This window comes from Protopterus annectens, chromosome 16.part0, assembly GCF_019279795.1.
Source record: "Protopterus annectens isolate FY-2018-M chromosome 16.part0, PAN1.0, whole genome shotgun sequence".
In the NCBI taxonomy this organism is placed as follows: domain Eukaryota; kingdom Metazoa; phylum Chordata; order Ceratodontiformes; family Protopteridae; genus Protopterus; species Protopterus annectens.
In genome coordinates this window covers 456,637,304-456,654,303 of record NC_056750.1, presented here as the reverse complement: position 1 = coordinate 456,654,303, position 17,000 = coordinate 456,637,304, and the positions used below count along the sequence as shown (strand labels likewise).

The 17,000-nt window shown below is 39.6% G+C and overlaps 1 long non-coding RNA gene across 2 annotated transcripts in view; it reads right to left on the bottom strand.

The window, feature by feature from the left end:
* The window catches only part of LOC122790461, a 496,227-nt gene that overhangs the window by 437,249 nt on the left and 41,978 nt on the right, over window positions 1-17,000 (bottom strand). For both annotated transcript variants that reach the window (XR_006363022.1, XR_006363023.1), the window contains exon 2: window positions 13,439-13,553. This is a non-coding gene — a long non-coding RNA (uncharacterized LOC122790461). The remainder of the gene's footprint in view (window positions 1-13,438; window positions 13,554-17,000) is intronic.

Sequence of the window (17,000 nt, the reverse complement as noted above, 5' to 3'; positions counted from 1 at the left end):
GCAAAATAGCAGTTTGGCACCATCTTGTGGGATAACAATGAATTATATCGTAATGCATATAACATCAAAATTCATTTGAATGAATGAATTGATATAAACTTTTATCATTTTCAGTTTAATATATATTTTATATGTATGTTTTATTGCACTTTATCTAATACTGCATATTTTTTATGCACTATGTATAATATACATTTAAGAAAGCAATAGGTATTATATTAGTGGAACACCCTATGATGAGTTTCATTAATTGTTTGATTGATTAATTATACGCATTATATATGGGCTGTGTTTTTAGAGTAGTTTGTACAGTCTGAGGAAGCCCTTTTGGGTGAAAGCGCTAACTGGAGTTAATAAAGGACGTTCTGGTTTACGAAGATTTTGACTGGTTGGATATATCACTTGGTTCTGCTGGTATCTTTTGACTCTCGCTGATGTGAATTTGAATTTTTTAGCAAGCTGACACGTTCCTGCATATGACTGTTTTGCTGACATTATTTAGTTTGATTACAGGAACGTTGCTTCTCTGTTGGGACTCTATTTCTGCTTGGCAAGATTGTATCTTTTACTTGAGAAAAGAACATTCTTTATTTTCTACACACTTTATCCTTATCTTTCCTTTTCAATAAACTGTCTCTCAAGCTTGACCAGCCAAGTTATTCTTTCTCTCTGCTTAACTGTCTTTTATGCATAAATGAAACACCATTTCTAGGCCTATTTTACCCTTTAGCCTGTCTAATGTCTAATAACTACTTTAAAAATGGAAGTCCCTAATCTAACAATAATCATGACAGGTTATGTGCTCACTAGGTGCACTACATCCAAAACTAGTAAATGTACAAATAATATTTGTATGGTTAGATATAACTGTAAATGCTGTTGCAGTTGGTTGTGTGCATTTTGAGTTAAGTTCCTTGCTGCAAAGCTGTTTGTGTGGCAAAGAGAGATAAGGCACCCATCCTGTGTTCTGAAGGTGCACTGGAGGGAAGAGTTCTAATCCAGACCTATGTAGAAATATCTCATGTGTACTAACATTTTCTAGTGTGTATGCCATAGATTGCTTTTCCTCATTTCAAGTAGCTCTCCCTTGGTTTTTTTTTCTCTTTTTTTCTTTTTTTTTTTTTGGGGGGGGGGGGGGCACTGTTTGCAAGATTAGCACAAACTGGACAACTGGCCAGACAGGACCCGGACAAAAACCGGATGCTCTCAAGTAATACTATTAGGCATTGCACAAACCCACTAAGCAATGCTGCGAGGTGGCAAACAGTAAGACCTTAAGAATGATTAGTAAAACAGGGAATGTCATGCAACTATTCCTGTGGCAAGTGTAAGTGTAGGGCTGGAGTACATAAGGTCCTGGGTTCTAGTACAAGGTGTGCAACCTTTGTTTTACTGTTGTGACATTGTAGTTTATACCAATGAACTTCAACATACACCATTGTTTCTCAAACTCCTTGCAGCAACAGGTGTAAGTGTAGGACTGCCATAAACATGGTCCTGGGTTTGAAAACAGCATATTCCATACACTTATACTGCTCTTCCACTTCCCATTATAGTCACTCTCACTTATAACACCTGACATGGTGTAGCTGATATTAACTGTATGTATGACGGCTGAGGCACTAGAATTGTATCACTTTTCTAATCATTTATCTTTGTATTATCACATTTATTCTCAAACGTATGACTGTGGGTATACTGTGTACTGTATTCCTGTATGTATATTTCTGCTATCTGGACTGCCATGGCCTTCACATTTGTCTAACACACTTACACAACTGCCTGTGCATCCAATAAACTTAAATTTGTTTTGCTTGCTACTGCTGCGCTCCACTTACCATCACGCAAAGTGAAGCGCAACACTTTCCAACAGTGTTCACACTCCCAGTAAATGTGATGACTGTAAGTGGCAGGAAAGCATCCCAGCACTAACAGGCTATACTTCATATCATGCTTTCCGGCCCCAAAACTCGGACCGAACCACAAAAGGAGGGGGAGTATCCATTTTTATCAAAGATATCCCCACCTCCAGGTTAGTGGCACTGCACGAAGCATCGGAGTCCATCCATGTGCAACTAACAGTGGGCAAAACTGCCTTTAAGTTTGTAGACCACCCTCCCAAACACAGAAACCTCACTCAGCTTTCCTGAGAACATTGGAGAATATGAAGGTCTCTCCAAACACTGTTATATTGGGTGACTTCAACTACCCAAACATCGATTGGGAAAACTACTCAAGCCCAAACACCCTCGCCTAACGGTTCCTAGAATTTATAAACTCAAATGCTATGGAACAACTGGTCACCACTCTCACAAGAGGGGAAAACATATTGGATCTGGTCATCACCAACATGGGGTCTCTATGTTCCACAGCAGAGGTATACCCCTCATTGGTAAGTTCAGACCATAAACAAATCTCACTGGACATCCATATTCCGCCCCCACCCCTAGCCAAGGAAACCATGGTGAAGAACTTCTCAAAAGCAAACTTCACACTTCTCAAAACTGAGGTGGAATCCTTCAAAGCCCCCGGACCAGTGGAAAATACAGCCCAAAATGCAGAATCCTTTACAAAAGCATTCTATGGACACCTACAGGAATGCATGGAACATGCTATCCCAAATAAAACAAAGACTCACTCCTCCAAAGGCAGGAGACCTGTCTGGTGGACCCCGGCCATAAATAAGCTATACAACAGAAGGAGAAAGCTACTACATGACAGAGCAAAATCCCAAAAACGGAAGGCGTCACTGATCAGTACCAGCAAGAAACTACGATCCCTCATAAAATCATCTAAGGCCAACTTCGAAAGAAAAATTGCACAAGACACTAAAGACAATCACAAGGCCTTCTTTAGTTATGTCAGAAACCTGAGAGGCAACTCCCAGATATGCTCTGTTAGTGCAAAATGACAAAAAATACACTGAACCCACAGACATTGCCAACATCCTGGCAGAAAGGATCAGTGCAAACTTCTCCCCCCTTCCCCCCCAAAAGAGCAAATGTCTATCCCAACACAGTGTAGCCTTCCTGAGATCACAGATGCACAGGTGAAAGCTGCCCTCTCCAAAGCAAAAAACACAGCAATAATGGGACCAGACGGTGTCCCGGGCTGTGTCTTACACGAGCTCCAAGAAGAACTAAACCCTCATATAAAGTCACTGTTCAATCTCAGCCTTACTACAGGTTATGTTCCCAAGGAATGGCGTACAGCAACAGTGGTCCCACTCCACAAAGGTGGTGCCACAACAGACCCCGGAAACTATCACCCTATAAGCCTGACTAGCCTGGTCTGCAAAGCTATGGAGCGTATCATCATGGAATTCATAAACAAAGACATTGGGAACCTCCAGACACTGGATCCTACCCAATTCGGCTTCATTAAGGGCAGATCTTGCCTCTTGAACCTGGTCGACTTCTTTGAAACAGTTACCAAAGCCATAGATGAAGGGAAGGTAGTCCACACAGCCTACCTGGACCTCGCAAAAGCCTTCAACACAATACCCCACTCGGGCATCATAAATAAGCTCACCAGCTTAAATATCAACCCCTATGTCACAAGATGGGTTGCAAACTGACTCAGGGATAGAACCCACATTGTCAGAATAGCAGGTGCCATGTCAGACTCTAAACCAGTTACAAGTGGTGTCCCACAAGGCTCAGTCCTGGGACCTCTCTTGTTCGGTATATATTTCTCCGAGGTACAGGCTAACACGGGTGGACTATGGCTGACCAAGTTCACAGATGACTGCAAACTGGGTGCTGTAATCAACTCTCCATCTAACACAAGCATCCTCCAAAAGGGTCTCACAGAGACAGATAACTGGTGCCACAGCCACGGCCTAAAGCTAAATGTCAAAAAGTGCATAGTCATCCCCTTTAGGAAAAACAAAGTACCCACAAATTACCACATAGGTGGTAATCTATTAAGTACAGAAGAAATAATTAGGGACTTGGGTACCCAAGTAGATAGCAATCTCTCCTTTGACAATCACGTTGCCAAAATGGTTAGAAAGACCTATATAGCCCACCTTATCATGAAAGGGTTCACATCTACATCAAGAGAAGTCATTGTGCCCCTCTACTCATCGTTTATCAGGCCCATAATTGAGTACAATGCCCCATTTGGGATGTACCTTAAACACCTTCAGCAACTGGAAAGACCCCAAAAGTATCTCACCAAGAAGATCAAGGGGCTCAAACAGATGCCCTATGCAGTTCGGCTAAAGAAACTCCAGCTCTACTCAGTTGCATACCACCTACTCAGAGGCGATCTGTGTCTGACGTATAAAGCCATGTCCAACCCAGAATTAATGGATATGCTTCACCTCAGGAAATCCAAATCCCTTAGAACTACACACTCCAGGGACTTGAACCTCAGCACAGAAATAAATAGGACATGCTGGAGGGACAGATTCATATTCCAGAGGCTCCTCTCACTGTGGAACAAAATCCCAATCCATGTTAGGCAGAGCCTGACCCTCTTCAAGAGAAATCTTGACGAGTGGATGAGAGATCGTAAGTTTACCCCTGGGATCTCTTCTGTGTCCCTGTTTGACAGAGGTACAGTAAACTAACCTTAAAAGGGCTACCTTCTGTGACCTACTATACAGAGGCACAGTCAACTAATCTAAAAGGGTGGCGAAAGCCAAACACACTCTGGCTAGGTTTATAAATGCCCTAGGGCAGATAGCCTAGTATCAACCTATGAACCTATGAACCTATTCTCTATTGCTCTAGATCCATGGCAGACATGGCAGGTGTTTGTGGGGAAGGTGTCAGGTTTAGGGCACAGAGATGGGGTGTCCAGGAGACCAAGATTTTTACTGGACTCCTAGTTAAGAACCACAGTACCAAGCTTTTGAAGGGGGACTATTCTGGCTCCCAGTATAAGTCAGAAGTTTGGGATAATTTGGCCCGGGCTGTAAATAGTGCACTGGTATCCCCCACACTCGTGAACAATGTAGGCATCACTACAACGGTCTCCAGAGCAGGAAGAGTGATACCCTCGACCACTGGATCAGGGAATTTAGGACTGCGGACATCCCACGCCTGTGTAAGTATCAACTACAGAGAGTACTTGTATGACTTAAAAGATGAATATAGGCAAGACTGGTATTCATAATTGTATTCTATTCTGTTTTTTTTTTCCCACAGTTGCCAGGGACTGTAAGGTCAATGTATGAACCCATGGGGCTAGAATGGCAAGGATGAGGAAAGCATGTGGTACATATGCAGCAGAATACTACCATTAGTCTAATATTGAAAGTTAAAGATAGCTTTTTTGGTATTTTATAGAGTTGTATCAAATTGAGCATACATATCTCAACTGTAAAAGCAAGTATGCATGCATTAGTCTGTAGCACTAACCAAGAGTCCACTATTACAATATCAAATTTGGCGTGCATATCTCAACTGTAAAACAAGTATGCATGCATTAGTCTGTAGCACAAACCAAGTGTACAATATCAGACTTTAGTCAGAGGATATGGGTTCAAAGACCACACTTCCCAACTACACAATACTGTTAATTCTTCAATTTGTAATTTAAAGTAAAAGCTCTACATCAGTGGCACATTTGCCCTGTTGTAAACTAATCCATATAACTGAAACACGCATATGTGCAATATATACACGTCAAGGAGTACTTGCTGCAATCTGTAGCATAGTGTGCAGCTGTTAAGAAGTGGTAGTCTTAAAAAGCAAAAGTTAAGATAATAGATTCAATTAATTGTATCAATGCATTGTATGTCACATATGACGGCACTAAGCTTATCTCTTTTTCTCTCTCACCCCAACCCTTATATTCTTTTATTTTATTTATTTTTTATTACGTGTCGTCAAAATGTATCCATGTCATCCCTGTGTACTACATCACTAAATGCTTCACAGCACAGCTGGGTAGGCCTGCCCCACAGGATTCACTTCCCCCCTCCACCGGCTCCAGCACAGTTGCCTAGCACATCTGGGAACCAACTTACTCTCCGGGATCAGTGGCAGAGGTGGTGATTTTATCACCCGCACAGAATTGCCAAGGATGGTGCAAAGGGTTGTGTACTGCACTACTGGTGCACTCCTACACTGGCTGGACAAGTTGCTCTCCCTCATTTTATGTAATACCAGGAGGAGGAGACCCAGACATCAGGCACTGCAGCCAGTGGTGGAGTGAAGTGATAGTGATGACAGTCCAATGGATAATTACTCGATTCTCACTGTCATCGAGCTTGATAACCATGGGTTCGTGATGTCCCCACCCTCACCCCAATCATGCTGTCCCCCAACCTTTTGTGTCCATCACCGCCCATCTCTTGTCTGTCTGCAAGTACTTCCTCTCCTACCCAACTTATCGCAACCAGACATTCCTACATCCCTTCCCCAACATTCCTCGCTCTTTTTCTCTAAAAAAGTCCCATACATAGCTCTCCATTTTGCACACGTGTCTTCTTGACACACTTGATTCGATGCAATTGGCTATACAATATGATTGCGCTGCGGTCACCCCTCTTTCTGGAGGTGACAGTCCAAATTTAGTTAATATTTGGCAGATATATATTCACTTTACACTGTTAGGAAAGAACAATAAATATCCATTTCTTTATCTCCTTCCTGCACATTGCTGTCCTGCTTTCCCTTTGTTCCTCCCCCTGCTTGATCCCCATTTCACCACTGTCCTATCTTCCCAATTTCTTTTCTTTGATGCATTATTGCTCAATACTGTGCATCTCGCACCAAAGGTAATGTGAAAGTAGTAAAAAAGTATTACATGCAGCTGTATTCGAACACAGTACCATCTGACCCCAAAATGGAATGTATCGCTGTATTAACATGTGCTGCCACAGAGTCATTCAAGTAGCAGCTATATTCCAGAGACTCAATACTAACTGTCATACTTTGTTCTTCCCTCTGCTTGCTCCCCATTACACCACTTTCCTATCTACCCTATGTTAACACCTTTAATCTGGTCAAAAAATAAAATCACACACAACACACATAAGTAGCAGAGAAAGCAATGGATTTCTTCACTTTTTGGATCCATCTTTCTAAGGAGGTGTGCATCGTGCAGCAATGTGCAGCAACGGTGAGCAGTGGCAAAATGCAGCAACACATCCCATATAAACAATTCATGTCATTGCAATATCACTCTGTAATAAAAAGTATTTTAAAGTATGAGATATACATTTACTTGAACCCTATACCATCTGGGCCAAGAAAGGAATGTATCAATGCATTAATACATGTTGCGACAAAATCAAGTTAAGCGGCAACTACATACAAACATGTATATCTCACATGTATATGCACTTTGCTAACCACTGAACAAGCCTGCTGCTCGCCGTGCTATGGAAATGTTTATATTATGCTGTATTACTGCTTACCATACATTTCCTGCGTATGACATGAAATTACATGTGTAAACATTAAAAACTGAGGGCCTTATCTAACAATATGTCACATATTTACAATGCATCCATCTGTTGTCACTCCCCGAAGCACTGCCACCTTGATGTCTCAGCACTTTCTCCAGACATATAACAACCACAGTACAACCACAGTACAAAGTGTAACAGCAAATGTTGTGTGCTATGTAATGCACATCAATATGGTAACATGCAGAACTACAACTACTGATCTATATGCCTAAAAACACTTATCTGCAAAGCTAGGAAAGGAATCAGCATGGACCATTTTTCACGGACTTGACCCTATCCATTTTTTTTTGTCAAGGGTACATCTTGCTTACTGAATCCTGTGGACTTCTTGGATACTGACCCAACAGACCTAGATGAAGTTTAACAGGATATACCACCTATGTTGACTTATCCAAGGCCTTTGACACTATCCCCCCATTCATGTTTTATAGTAATGATCTCCCATGTGGAAATTAAGCCCTACAACAGTACAGAGATAGACAACTGGCTCACTGACATAATACACACTCTCAAAGTTGAGGACTGCACCTCTACCAATAGCCAATTACCATTAGAATGCCACAAAGATCTGTGCTGGGCCCTCAACTGTTAATAACTTACTTCCCTGAAGTGCAGGCAATGATAGATATCCTGTGGTTTACCAAGTTTGCAGATGACGTAACTGGACACACTAATATACAGTCCCCCATTGATGGCAACATATTATGGAAGGAGCTGCCAAACAAATGACTGGTACCAAACTCATGGACTAAACCTTAAAGCATACAATGGCTCATTGTCCCCTTTAGCAATGAAGTACCCCTGCTAATTATGATATACATAGCACCCCTCTAAGCTCAAACACAGTGTTGTGAGACCTGGAAACACATGTTGATAGTAATCTACACTTTCATCATTATGTGCCCTTAGGGGCAGCACACACATTCTACATTGTGCACACCATACATCTTGACATCACATCTAAGCCCAGGGTAGTCATTCCTCTGTTGTACTCTACCCTTATCAGACCACTAATTGGGTACAAAGCTCCCTTCTGTCTCTACCTCACCAGACATCTGAAGCAATTGGAGAAAACACATGGTTGTGCCTGGGAGACTCCAAGGCCTCCAAACATGACATACACAGAAAGACTTTAAGACCTGTCAGTGTACTCAGTATCTTGCAGGCTGCTGACAGGTGACCTAGGCCTGCCCTACAGAGCAGCCTCAGACCCTGCCCTACTGGAAATGCTACACATCTGCAAATCACATGGGACAAGGATAACCTGGCCCAGCATTCCCAACCTAGCCTATGACATAAACAGAACATGCTGGGGAGACAGATATATCCCCCGATGACACACTCCTCTGTAACAAGATCCCACTGCGTGTAAATAAGTGCTCCACAATGACCTTGTTCAAGCACAACCTTGACTACTGGTTGGGTGATTATAAAGTCACCTCTGGGGTGGTACCCATTTCCATCATGGAAAGAGCCAGTTGGTGCTGCTCACAAAATTGCTCTAACAATGACCATCCAACTGTGCTGAATAAGGGTACTTGTGTTTTTACACAGCTAGGCTTCTAAACACAGTAGGGCCATTAGGCTAGTAGCCTCCTATGCACATATGAAGCTATGCGCCTATGCAGGTCTCCCACGTAGCCTGCTGATGTCACTTACTATAAGTTTACTTGCAGTCTTGCAAAAATCAGACGTGTGCCTTGGCGCTTGCATTCTGTAGTCTGTGTTCATAGGTGGGGGTTCTGTTGTCACTACAGCCAAGTATGTGTGTGTGTTTGTGTGTGTCTATGTATAGCCAGAAGAGTAGAAGTATGTATCCTGTAGTTAATGCTCCAATCCCATCAATTGACAGTATTTTGATACTTGCACATGCCTACAGAGCCACTTCATGCAGGCCTATAAACTTCTTCTCTCCAACATACACTGCTGATGTCATCCACGATAAGTTGACCTGTAGCCATGTAAAAGTCAGACTTGTGCCGTGGCACTTGCGTAAAGTATTGTGTTCTGTAGTCGGTGTACTTACATAGGTATGTTTTTATTCTCACTGCAGTCAACTGTGTGTGTGTGTGTGTGTTTGACAGAGACAGCTTTTTACAACAGCATCTGGACCATTGCTTTTACCATCTTCCTCTCAAAAGACCTTGCTGATTTGCGAATATGCAGTATACACATCAGGGCAGGGTCAGGGATGCCCTGTAGTCCAGGCACAAGTCACCTTATCCTTTCCAATACAAATTTCAGGAACAGGATTTCAGTATGTCCATGTAAGTCATGGCATGGTTTGTAGGACCTGTATTTTCTTGGTGTGAAACCCCTGTGGTCTGTCCAGCTGCTGCAGGTGTCTGTTGAGGTAGAAGCAAAAGGAAGCATTATGCTATATTAGTGTTCATTTGAGGTTTGAGTACAGAGCTGTTATATCCTCCTCAGATCTGGAAACAATGGCTTTACTTTTGAGGTACATGACATAGCCTTTCCATACCACTAGGGACACTTGGTTGACGTTCAGACTGCTATCTACATGCTTTCCCAATTCTTGCATCACTGATTTCAATACAGTGAGAGTGGTGTCAATAGCGTATTTACCAGGAATTTCAACTCTGCATATGGCAAAAATCCTGAGACATTCTGTATTTATTAGTAGACCATGTGGCTTTGGCACCAATTATTTGTGTGTGTGTGTGTGTGTGTGTGTGTGTGTGTGTGTGTGTGTGTGTGTGTGTGTGTGTGTGTGTGTGTGTTAGCCCCTCTTGTACTATAATCACATAATTGGTGGATTCAATAATTGCAACCAGTATGCATGAATCATCGAACTTGGTAAGTTAGAGGTCGTATTTTGTAGCCTGGACTGTTGGAAACAGATTCCAGACAGTATAGGGCCCAGCACAGATCCTCGGGGGTACACCAATGGTGACATTGATTCCAGACAGTATAGGGTCCAGCACAGATCCTCGGGGGTACACCATTGGTGACAGCTGCAATGGTAGAGGTTGATTCACCAACTTTCACAGTATGTGGTATGTCACGGAGGACACCGGTTAACCATTTAGTGATTTAAATGTTAATCAGAAGCTGGTAGAGTTTGTCAATGATACTTGAGTAGGGGGATTATATCCAAACCCTAGGACAGAGCAAGATAGGCAGTATGCACTGTGTTACGTTCATGCAGGCCCATCATACAGAAACAATGGGCTGTGACAACATCACAGATCACCTATAGCATAACTCAGAGCATACACTTGCCTGACACAGTGTGATACATACTTCAACACACCCTCCAGATGGACTATGTTCCCGTAGAAGGGTGTACATCAATATACATCCATCTGAGTGGGCTGGGGACAGCACTTGATGCACTAAGTTCACCATCTGTGTTGCTTTACACGGTTTCCTGGCCGCTACAAAACCCTGCTTGCTAACATCTAAAGGTAAGCCTTGGCATGAATATTAATTAAGTGATGCTGCTCATTGCACAAACATGTAAACTCGGTGTAAGCTTCGTCTGAAGCCTACATGAAGTTTATTGAATCCCAGGGATTATCTATAAAAATTAAAATGAAATCCATTTTTCTTAAGACTCTTTGTTATATTTCTCTAATACGAGCTTTAACTTTGTTCAGAATTATTAATTTTGAGGTTTAAATTTAAAAGTCATAATAATCTCATTTGTTTTCTTCTGACATGTTTCAATGGTTAATAAGATAAATTCCTGAAATAAAGTTGATCTATTACATTTCCATCTTCTTGCAATTATTTTCCTAGCAGTAGCTAATAAAGTCCATAACAATCTACATTTATGTTCCTGAATGCATCATTAAACAAGATTAATCATTTGTTCAAATAAAGTTTATCTGTCTACAATGATTTTATAAAATCTTCAGTTTTAGATCAGAAATCCCTAAGTTTTCACAAGAATAAAAGAATAAGTTCCTAGTCTGGTTTTAATAAATTACAACATCTCAACCATTTGTAATTCATGGATTTATGTACTTTACTTAAGCTTTGTGGAGTATAACATGCCATATGAATACATCTGTAAGAAAATGTCATCTAGAACAAAAAATATGAAACTAAACCTCCAGATTTAAAAAATAAAAATTATTGTCTTCTACTTCATTAAATGATACTTTTTAATATAATGCCAGCAATTTTCCTTTATTTCAGTTTTTGCAAATAAAATCAAGTTATTTATTTTTGCTAGTATTCTGGTAGAATTTATATTTCCTCCAAAATACAAGGGACATATAATCTAAAACAGGAAAAATATATCTTTACGAATGATAGTTATTTTTTTGTATTTGTTTCTGCAGGTATAGCCTAATATTCTGAACCAACTTCTAGTTCAGACTAAACATGCCATTACTTTTATCTGAGGAATACATTTTATGACCCTTCAAACAATCTGACCAACAGGGCAGTTCAGTGTTCCTTAAAATTAATATTTTATTTATAATGGCCGCATAGGGCGGCCATGGTGGTGCAGCGGTTAGCATTGCCGCCTCACAGCAAGAGGTTCTCTGGTTCGATCCTCAGCTGGGGTGCCTTCTGTGAGGAGTCTGCATGTCCTCCCTGTGGTTGTGTAGGTTTCCTCTGGGTGCTCCGGTTTCCTCCCACATCCCAAAGACATGCTGTAGGAGGACTGGACACTCTAAATGGGCCCTAGGTGTGAGTGAGTGCGTGCGTGGGTTTGCTTTCTGTGGAAGATTGGGTGCGGGGCTGGCAATTCAACACTGTAAAACTCCACTGCCAATCATGAGAGGACAGGTGATCTACTGTGGCGACCCCTAACTGCGAAAAAGCCGAAAGAAGAAGAAGAAGAATTGGCCCCATCTAAGAAAGATGATGTGTTAGCAATAGAAAAATGGTGAATAACCAGCTTTTAATAAGCTTTCAAAAGACTATCAATGTATGATGAACCCGGGATGCTTATTCTGTCATAAATACAACTTTTAAAGAGCCATGTTAAAGTGTTATCTTTTATTTCTTAATAGAATTCTTAATTTGTTTGAGGAGGATACATTCATATAATATTTCCATCTGGCTTCATACAAGGGATCAATACAATAAGAAATTGTTTTAAATATAGAAGCTACTGAGTAAGATTTTTTGTTGGAAATCCAATACTGCCCCCAAATCAGATCTAATATGATGCGTTACAGCAATTCTTGGTTTATTCTGGCACCATAAAAAATCCAGAAATATTTTGGTAAAATTCTTTTGAATTAACATATCAGGAATATTAGAGTTACGTGTTAATGAGTCTGTTAAGTAACCTTAACCCTCTGCTGTTAATTATTTTTTTCTTTTCGTTGTTGTATCTAGCTTGTTCTTCACTGCTTCATCAAAAACTCTTAGAGAAGGTAGGATATAACTAAATTATTGAGTTTAGAAATAGATACAATATACTTACTGATAAGCAACAGAGCTTTTGTTGTAAATATAATACAATGACAGTTTATTACCTATTAATCACATAACTAAAATGGAAGAATGCCATCTAAATGGTGAAATATTCCTTCATCTTAAGGAAGCAGCCAATTTTTTTTAACATCTTTATTAAATTATCATCACTTAAGACATAGGCACAAACACATTTCATCACTTAAGACACAGGCACACATACAGAGAAGTATTCAAAAATGTTGATCATATTATTTTGCTACAAAAACTTTCTCATTCAGGCTTTTCCAAAAAATATTACATGCTGGTTTTCTAACAATGTATTCAAGGAACATTCTAGGCCATAGTACAAAGCAAAGCCTTCTGGTATAGGATATTCTATTAAAGGTGTTCTATAGGTTTATATCTTTACTATTCTCTCCCTGTTTAAGCAATCTGCATTGTGATCTCCCATATATAAAATGTATACTCTGTGCAGATGGTAAAGCCTTAATTAACTCAACATAAATTAATCTATGCTCTAGAAAATGCCTTACAGAAAGACTTCCTTTACGTCTGAGACTGGATTTAACATACTTGTAATAATACCTTAAAAATATTGTTACTTACCTTGGCACTCCTCAAAAGATGTACAACTTGACCTCTTTGAAAATATCAGACCCACATGGTAATCTCTTGAAACTCATTACCACACAAAGGTAAAAGCCTTCTTCTGAAGCAAAACCTGTCCATTCAAGTACACACAGAAAAAAACATGTTGATAACATCCTTAAACAGCTTAACTTTCTGTACAAGAATTCAAATTTGCTAACCACCAAAGCTATAAAAAAAACAGTATTACTGTTCTGATGCCAAGTCTGAAAATACTCTCCCCTTAATCTCTCTAAACTTGTCTTATGAGACTTCATTATTACAAAAGCCGAAAACAAGATCTGAAAAGTTGTTCTTTTTTCTGGTTTTCTTTTTTTAAAGACTTTCATCTTACTAACCAAAATGAGCATTATTGCCTATCTTTGAAAGGAAAAACATAATTGTCTACCTGTCTCTGGAACAGCCTTCTTGTTATTAAACTCTCTAATGTTCAAATTAATCAAGGAGTCATACTGGTCTCCTTTGAGGCACAAACTTATAAAATGATCCTGATGAGAACATCAGAACCAAAAGGTACTCTCCTTGTTAGCCCCCAAGCCCATAAATGAGTATGTGGTGAGTGTGCTTATAATATAATTGTGCCAGCTTCTTAGAACTGTATTCCATCAAATGTCCACAACATATTAAGGTATACCACACTTAAAAAGAATTAAAATAACATCTGAATAATACTTACAATTGTGCTTGCTTTATCACCATGAATTAACTGTGCTTCTCACCATCAAGTTAGCTTAACTCATATTTACACTTAATCGCATATATTGTATATAATGATAGCTCATTCTATTCTCGTAATAAGGTAAATATCTAATTGCTGAATACACAAAATCTATGAATGTTGTGTAAGTCCAAACTTATGCCAAATTACACAAAATATGTGAAAGCAACTGACTTGTATTTTAGTTTAGACTATGCATTTTATCCAAACAGTTATGTGCTTTTTGTTATTACTGCCTCTTGGCTTTGGTCGTGATTGAAAAAGTGTCCACAGACTAGCTCACATACCTAGTTAACAAATAAACATATACACATAAATAAGTGAACAAACCCAAGGTATGCCGGTGGTAACCTGAGAATAGTAACCACAAGGTATAGCTTGTTCTGCAATTATGTTGTTTACATCTAGAATAAAAATACTTATTAAATTAAAACCATGGCCAACAAAGCAGAATTTAAAAATAGACTGTGTTCTTATTTTATTTCCAGAAGAACACACAGATGTAAAAAGTATATTAACATACATGATTCACACAACTGTTTGTTCCTTGCCTTGTATTTATTGATGTGTACTATACTGCATTTCTAACTTATGTACTCAAGAGACCTTGAATGGCTCATGAACAGTAATTCTCTGTTTTTTGTTAGTGTTTGCTACTTTTCAATTAAATGTCTTACATTAGCAATGAGTATTTAGCCGTATTATCAATTTTATTTCTTAGAAATATTTTTAAATTATCTTTATTAACATCACTTATTACATAGTACCATGAGTACACATTCAATTATAAAAAAGAAAAACTATTACAATATTTTTTTAATATTCACTCATTACACACACATATGATTTATTTCTTAGAAGATATGTGGTCTTTTGAGTTTTCTGATGTGGCTAGCGAGATACTTGCCAAAGGGTGCATTATATCTTATAATGGGCTTAACCAGGTCAGACTGCAGAGAAACAATAGCTTCCTCAGTTTTGGAAATGATGCCTTTAATAATTAATTGTAATATGTAGAAGAACTTTCTGACTACAATGGATTTGTGGTGATGAATTAGAGGGAGCCATCTACCCAGTTGCTCAGGTCTCTAATGCCAAATTCATTGAAGAGTTGGGTCTAACTAATGCAGTAGGTGGTAGCAATTTGTTTTCTGAAGGAGATGATACTGCATTTCTTATTATTTAGTCTAGGCCTTTTCTCAGTGCACCATTTGAAGGAATTTTTTTTATCAATTGCTTATTTGACAACTTCACCCAAACTGCAGTCATCGGCAAGCTTAGTCAGCCAGAAATCTTTGTTAGTGTTAAGATCAAAGAAATAAATGTCTAAAAAGAAGGGGGCTCATTTCTGACCTTGGAGAACACAACTGGTCACTTTTCCTTAATTGAGGAGGCATCACTTGCCTTGACAACACTCATTCTGTCCTTGAGTCAGTTTGCAGTCTATTTTACCACACAGGGATCTATGTTTAGGGCCATTAACTTGTTTACAATCCCATCATGTGGTGTGGTATCAAGTTTTTTTGCTAGTTCCAGGAGGGCAGGGTGAACAGTGTGACTATTGTTCATGGCCTGCGTGACCTTTTCAAAGTTTTCGCAAGAATGAGGAGACATGACTTGCTTGTAACAAATCTGACTTGTTGTAGGTCAAGCCTGATTAAATTCTTTAATGTCCTGGTTAATGAAGCCAGTGATTATGTGTTCTATGACTTTACAGACAAAACTATATCCAACAGGTTTACAGTTGACTGAGTCAGTGGTGGGGACCCACTGTATAAAGGGGCATCATTACCACCATAATCTGCACTGATCGGGAACATGGCTTGTGGCAAGGCTTTGGCTGAACAATTTAAGAAGGAGATCAGCAAAGGTCTGCTTAACATTGTAAGCCAATGCTGAATGTTGTCAGGATTCAATGAGGAAGTATCTTCGGGTCTTAGAGAACACTTTAAGTCTAAGCTCCTTTGAGATAGTGGGGGAGGGGTATAGCTCCAGTATGATTCGGATGGGGATGATAATTTCAGGGGAGAAAATGGCAACATACTTGCTGACAAGTTTGCTGCAAATGTCTTTAGGATTTGAATAGGACGTGGCATTGTAGTTACGTTCCAAGGAGTGATTTGAATTATTTCTTAATTTTCTAACATACCAAAGAAGGAAATAATGATTCTCAGCCTCAGAATTAAGCCTACATTCTGCACAAATGACATATTATGAAAAATGACCATAAAAAGATACATAAATGAGAAATATTGTGTCAATGTACCCAAATATGAAAGCAAATGAAGAAAACAACATGGCAGAATGATTCAGAAATTTATGAAAATAATGATAATGAGCTGTGTGTGCCAGTGAACTTATACTACCATGATTTTTTGGTTAAAAAAAAACAAAAACAGAGAATGACCTTACATGCTAGGAGTATGTTAGAGGCCTATCTTGCAGCCAGTAGCCATAACAGTATTTGTTATTGCCCCCTAAGTTGCAGACAGAAGTGACTGCTCCTAACATACCATCACCAAGGAAACAAACACTATCGTATAGACAGACAGCTTCAAGATGTGTCATCCTAAAATGGAACTCCGCAGAATGCATGGAATACCAGTTTATGTGGTCAATGTGGTAGGTGTAGGATTGACTACACTTGTTACATGATCTTTTCAGCAGCCATCAAGGGACATGCTAGGCATATCACAGGCATCCTCCTCAAGAATACTACACCAGTTCCTTGATGTTATGCTTCAAGAGATGGAGAAGCCTATGCACCCATATTCCCATCAAGGTCTTGCCTTGTCTAAACAG